Source organism: Rutilus rutilus (genome assembly GCF_951802725.1).
Source record: "Rutilus rutilus genome assembly, chromosome: 16".
Taxonomy (NCBI): Eukaryota; Metazoa; Chordata; class Actinopteri; order Cypriniformes; family Leuciscidae; genus Rutilus; species Rutilus rutilus.
The window spans coordinates 16,996,939-17,004,438 of record NC_140224.1 but is presented as its reverse complement, the minus strand read 5'-3'; positions in this window follow the sequence as shown (position 1 = coordinate 17,004,438).

Genomic DNA, 7,500 nt, shown 5'->3' with positions numbered 1-7,500 from the left:
TACTTTTATATAGAAATAAATGGTATATAAGTACATTTTTAGAAGATTTTTAGTGTTTCCTTTTTGGACATTAATCCCTCGCCATAGCAAAACCGTTTGAGATATTTATTATCCATTCACAACTTAGCATATTTAATGTAGTTTCATCATGTTGAAAAAGTTTGGTACGAATAAAATAAATAGTTTAAGAGGAGTGGCTAAAAATTCAGAGGCTGATTTTGCAAAAAAATTCACATTCAGACCAAAATATCTGACTTCCTGATGGCCAGAGCTATTGAATGTAAATTAGAAAGTTGTCCGGCTTGATGAGAACAATATAAAAACTATTTTTTCTTTACTGTAGTTAAGAGTAACCCCCCCACTTTTGTCTAAAGCATGTTGAAAGTGACACACTTCCTGCTGCCAGTTGGTGGCGCTATAACTTTGACTCACAATAGCTACATACATCTGATCGGCCTCTTACCACGAACACACTGCTGAAGTTTCATCAAGATCAGTTAATGTATGCAGAAGTTATTCCACTTCCGTGTTTCTCTTTTCTCGCCATAAATTCGATTCCTCGCCACAGCCAAACCGTTCGAGATATCAAAAATCCGTCCGCAATTTAGCATCCTCAAAGTCTTGACTACATGCACACCGAGTTTGAAGGGGACACGGTGAATTTTCTAGGAGGAGTATTTCACATTCCACAGCAAGCGTTTTCCAAACAACCCATAATAGCCGACTTCCTGTTGGGCTGGCGTAAAACTTGACCAGGGTAAAGTTGTTCGGCCCGATGAGATCTATATGTGTACCGAGTTTCATATTAATTCATGCGAGCGTGTTTGATATATGGATCAAGTTTTAGAACCCCGTTCAAGGGGGCGCTGTTGAGCCCCCCAGCCACACCCGGGTACCAGCTTCAGCCCGGCCCTGATGGCCGTGGGTTTTGACCTGTGTGCAAAGTTTCAAGAGTTTTTAAGCACGTTAAGGACCCCAAAAGCCCCTGAAACCTTGATTAACAATATAAAAGCAAGAGTCAAATCCCCCCCTCCCCTCACACACACACAGACACAGAGAGAGGGAGAGAAAATTCTTCAGAAAATCCGCATTCAAACCAAAATATCTCTCTTCCTGTTGGTCGGAGATGGTTCATGTAAATTAGAAAGTTGTCCGTCTTGATGAGAACAATACACATACCAAGTTTTGTGATTCTAGGAAAAACTAAGCCCCCATTTTTGACTAAAGGTGGCGCTACTGAGCCATTCCACCACGCCCGTTTCTGAAACTTTGCACATGTCTACTGGCTAATAAATGTGATGTGTCTGTCGAGTTTCATGCAATTTCAAGTATGTTAAGAGTCTCAAAAGCATCAAAAAAGAATATTAAAGTTTGAAGCGTTGCCATGGCAACATTATTAAAGATATCAAAAATCCTTTCACAGGTCTACATCTGCCGTGTGTTTACATTATACACATAAAGTTTGAAGCAAATTGGGTAAAAATAAGAGGGTGATTTTAAAGCATTTTGAAAGGGACACACTTCCTGCTGCCAGTTGGTGGCGCTTTAACTTAGACTCACAGTAGTCACATCCATGTGATCGGCCTCTTACAACGAACACACTGCTGAAGTTTCATCAAGATCAGTTAATGTATGCAGAAGTTATAACACACTTCCTGTTTCCATTATTCGCCATAAATTCGTGTCCTCGCCACGGCCAAACCGTTCGAGATATCAAAAATCCGTCCGCAATTTAGCATCCTCAATGTCTTGACTTCATGCTGACTGAGTTTGGAGGTGATTGGATGAATTCCCTAGGAGGAGTACATTAAATTCCACAGCATGCGTTTCCAAACATCCCATAATAGCCAACTTCCTGTTGGGCTGGCGTAAAACTTAGAGCACGAAAGTTGTTCGGCCCGATGAGATCTATATGTGTTCCGAGTTTCATATTATTACATGCAAGTGTGTTTGATTTATGGACCAGTGTTCGGATTCCGTACCAGGGGGCGCTGTTGAGCCCCCCTGCCACGCCCGGGTACCAGCTTCAGCCCGGCCCTAATGGCCGCGGGTTCTGACATGCGTGCAAAGTTTCATGAGTTTTTGAGCACGTTAAAGGCCCCAAAAGCCCCCGAACCCTTGAAGAACAATAATAATAATAATAATAATAATAATAATCCTAACGAAAACAATAGGGCCTTCGCCCTTTCAGGGCTTGGGCCCTAATAATAATAATAAATAATCCTACCGGAAACAATAGGGCCTTCGCCCTTTCAGGGCTTGGGCCCTAATAATAATAATAATCCTAACGAAAACAATAGGGCCTTCGCCCTTTCAGGGCTTGGGCCCTAATAATAATAATAATCCTAACGAAAACAATAGGGCCTTCGCCCTTTGGGCTTGGGCCCTAATAATAATCCTACCGAAAACAATAGGGCCTTCGCCCTTTCAGGGCTTGGGCCCTAATAATAATAAATAATCCTACCGGAAACAATAGGGCCTTCGCCCTTTCAGGGCTTGGGCCCTAATAAACAGAGCAATTCCAAGAGGGTCCTCACACCATCGGTGCTCGGGCCCTAATAATAATAATAATAATAATAATAATAAACAGAGCAATTCCAAGAGGGTCCTCACACCATCGGTGCTCGGGCCCTAATAATAATAATAATAATAATAAACAGACCAATTCCAAGAGGGTCCTCACACCATCGGTGCTCGGGCCCTAAATATAGCTGCGAGCAGCGATTGCGGGCCCAAGCCGGTGGCACCGCCACCCTGGTGCCTTTAGTTACACTAAAGCCACCGGGGTGGCGGTGTCACCGCCTTGGGCCCTCCATCGCTGCTCGCAGCTGTATTTATATATATATAAATGTAAAAAAAAAAAAATATTTATATATATATATAAAAATTAAAAAAAAAAAAATATATATATATATATATAAAAATGTAAAAAAAAAAAAAATATATATATATATATATATATATATATATATATAAAAAAAAAATATATATATATATATATATATATATATATATATATATATATATATATGGCGAGGCGAGGAACGGGCAGAGAAGAGCGAACGTTTTTGGACATTCATCATATTGCATTGGTTTTCATTTCTTGTCCTCAAACCGAGCACTAATCTGTTTATTTTTAAGTCACACATTCTCCATTCATTAAAAAAGACAATCAAATGTATTTTTTAATAGTAGTATTATTTTATACAGAAATAAATTATTTATAATTCAGATGAGAATAAAGTTAGTGTTAATTAAAATTGTAAGGAAAACAAATATATTGATCTAAAATCTACTATCATTTGCTGCAAATAGGTTGACTATTTATATTTATTATTATATTTTATTACGGCTGTAATGAACCGGCTGCGATGTCAAGATTGCAATGCTGGAATGCACAGTGTGTGTGTGTGAGGCGTGGACGCGATCGAACAGTGGAAACATAAAAACATAGGCTACTCCTTCGTTTTGTTCATACAGGACATCATTTAAACTGCAATGTGTTTACTTATATTTATGTACACTCGCAATAAAACACAACATTGTGCTTTTGTAAAAAAAACATTCAAGCAATCCCACCCCCGAAATGGCGCTATTTTTTAAATGAAACTAAAATGCTCACGGCTGCACGGGCAATAATGCGTCTACAGCGAGGAACGAGCAGAACAGAGTGAATGTTTTTTTAGTTCATTCCTACTTGACGTCCGTATTTCACTTTAAAATTAAAATTCTGTCATCATATACTCACCCTCATGTTGTTTTAATCCTTTATGAATTTCTTTCTTCTGCTGAACAGAAAGGAAAATATTTAGAAGAATGTCAGTAACCAGACAGTTTCTGATCCCATTGACTTCCATAGTAGGAAAAAATGTATACTATGGAAGTCAATGAGACCAGAAACTGTCTGGTTACTGACATTCTTCTAAATATCTTCCTTTCTGTTCAGCAGAAGAAAGACATTCATAAAGGACTGAAACAACATGAGGGTGAGTATATGATGACAGAATTTTCAATTTAAAGTGGAGTATCCCTTTAAGTTAGCGATTTAAAAGCCCCCGCTGCGGTGTCACACATCGATTAATCAGTGGGAAAAAATTCTCAGTCACATCGCTAATATATTTATATATAAATACAATATACAATGGGCCTACCTGATTTTGAACACAAGAGGGCAGTATAGCCCTATGTATGACTTTTTTTTTACTAACTAGCGCATTCTGGCTGATTTTAAACTTGTACATAATTCTTGAATTGAAAAAACTGAATAAACCCAAAACTAGTTCTGTTTCGGTTTAGTTCTGATATTTGTATAATTTTATATAAAAATAAATGGTGTATAATAATTTTTTTTAAAGATATGAGATGTTTTCTGATTCCTTTTTTGACATTATTTTAATCCCTCGCCATATCAAAACCGTTTGAGATATTCAATATCCGTTCACAATTTAGCATCTTTAATGTATTTTCATCATGTTGAAAAAGTTTGGTGTGAATAAAATAAACCACTTAGCAGGAGTGGGTAAAAATGCAGAGGCTGAATTTGCAAATAAATCCACATTCAAACCAAAATATCTGACTTCTTGTTGGTCAGAGCTAATAACTGTCAATTAGAAAGTTGTCCGGCTCGATGAGACCAATATACGTACTGATTTTTGTAATTGTGGGTAAAACTAACACCCCCACTTTTGTCAAAAACATTTTGAAAGTGACACACTTCCTGCTGCCAGTTGGTGGCGCTATAACTTTGACTCACAATAGTCACATCCATCTGATCGGCCTCTTACCACGAACACACTGCTGAAGTTTCATCAAGATCAGTTAATGTGTGCAGAAGTTATAACACTTCGTGTTTCTCTTTTCTCGCCATAAATTCGTGTCCTCGCCACGGCCAAACCGTTTGAGATATCAAAAATCCGTCCGCAATTTAGCATCCTCAATGTCTTGACTTCATGCACACCGAGTTTGGTGGTGATTTAATTAATTCTCTAGGAGAAGTGTTTCAAATTCCACAGCAAGCGTTCTCCAAACAACCCATAATTGCCGACTTCCTGTTGGGCTGGCGTAAAACTTAGAGCACGAAAGTTGTTCGGCCCGATGAGATCTATATGTGTACCGAGTTTCATATCATTACATGCAAGTGTGTTTGATTTATGGACAAGTGTTCGGATCCCGTTCCAGGGGGCGCTGTTGAGCCCCCCTACCACGCCCGGGTACCAGCTTCAGCCTGGCCCTGATGGCCGCGGGTTCTGACCTGTGTGCAAAGTTTCAAGAGTTTTCGAGCACGTTAAAGGCCCCAAAAGCCCCTGAAACCTTGAAAAACAGGAATTTTAAACAAATCTCACTCAAAAGACAAATCCCCCCACCCCTCACACACACAGAGACGCAGAGGCAGAGAGAGAGAGAGAGAGAGAATTTTCCAAAAAATCACATTCAAACCAAAATATCTCACTTCCTGTTGGTCACAGCTTATGACTATAAATTAGAAAGTTGTCCGGCTTGATGAGAACAATATACATAACGATTTTTGTGACTCTACTTAAAACTAAGCCCCCATTTTTGACTAAAGGTGGCGCTACTGAGCCCCTCACCACGCCCGTTTCTGAAACTTTGCACGTCTACTGGCTAATAAATGTGATGTGTCTGTCGAGTTTCATCCAATTTCAAGTATGTTAAGAGTCTCAAAAGCATCTGAAAAGAATATTAAAGTTTGATGCGTTGCCACGGCAACAGTATCTAAGATATCAATAAACCTTTCACAGGTCTACATCTGCCGTGTGTCTACATTATACACATAAAGTTTGAAGCAAATCGGGTAAAAATAAGAGAGTGATTTCAAAGCATTTTGAAAGTGACACACTTCCTGCTGCCAGTTGGTGGCGCTATAACTTTGACTCACAATAGTCACATCCATGTGATCGGCCTCTTACAACGAACACACTGCGGAAGTTTCATCAAGATCAGTTAATGTATGCAGAACTTATTACACACTTCCTGTTTATCTTTTCTCGCTATAAATTAGTTTCCTCGCCACGGCCAAACCGTTCGAGATATCAAAAATCCGTCCGCAATTTAGCATCCTCAATGTCTTGTCTTTATGCTGACCGGGTTTGGTTGTGATTGGACGAATTTTCTAGGAGGAGTATTTCAAATTCCAGAGGATGCGTTTTTCAAACAACACATAATAGTTGACTTCCTGTTGGGCTGGCGTAAAACTTAGAGCACAAAAGTTGTTCGGCCCGATGAGATCTATATGTGTACCGAGTTTCATATTATTATATGCAAGCGTGTTTGATTTATGGACCAAGTTTTCGGACACCATTCCAGGGGGCGCTGTCGAGCCCCCCTGCCACGCCCGGGTACCAGCTTCAGTCCGGCCCTGATGGCCGCGGGTTCTGACGAGGCGAGGAATGGGCAGAGAAGAGCGAACGTTTTTGGACATTCATCATATTGCATTGGTTTTTATTTCTTGTCCTCAAACCGAGCACTAATCTGTTTATTTTTAAGTCACACATTCTCCATTCATTAAAAAAGACAATCAAATGTATTTTTTAATGGTAGTATTATTTTATACAGAAATAAATTATTTATAATTCAGATGAGAATAAAGTTAGTGTTAATTAAAATTGTAATTAAAACAAATATATTGATCTAAAATCTACTATCATTTGCTGCAAATAGGTTGACTATTTATATTTATTATTATATTTTATTACGGCTGTAATGAACCGGCTGCGATGTCAAGATTGCAATGCTGGAATGCACAGTGTGTGTGTGTGTGTGAGGCGTGGGCGCGATCGAACAGTGAAAACATAAAAACATAGGCTACTCCGTCGGTTTGTTCATACAGGACATCATTTAAACTGCACTGTGTTTACTTATATTTATGTACACTCGCAATAAAACACAACATTGTGCTTTTGTAAAAAAAACATTCAAGCAATCCCACCCCCGAAATGGCGCTATTTTTTAAATGAAACTAAAATGCTCACGGCCGCATGGGCAATAACGCGTCTACAGCGAGGAACGAGCAGAACAGAGTGAATGTTTTTTAGTTCATTCCTACTGGACGTCCGTATTTCACTTTCGCTTTTAAAGGGATACTCCACTTTAAAATGAAAATTCTGTCATCATATACTCACCCTCATGTTGTTTTAATCCTTTATGAATTTCATTCTTCTGCTGAACAGAAAGGAATATATTTAGAAGAATGTCAGTAACCAGACAGTTTCAGATCCCATTGACTTCCATAGTAGGAAAAAAATGTATACTATGGAAGTCAATGAGACCAGAAACTGTCCGGTTACTGACATTCTTCTAAATATCTTCCTTTCTGTTCAGCAGAAGAAAGAAATTCATAAAGGATTGAAACAACATGAGGGTGAGTATATGATGACAGAATTTTCAATTTAAAGTGGAGTATCCCTTTAAGTTAGCGATTTAAAAGCCCCCACCGCGGTGTCACATATCGATTAACCAGTGGGGAAAAATTATCAGTCACAT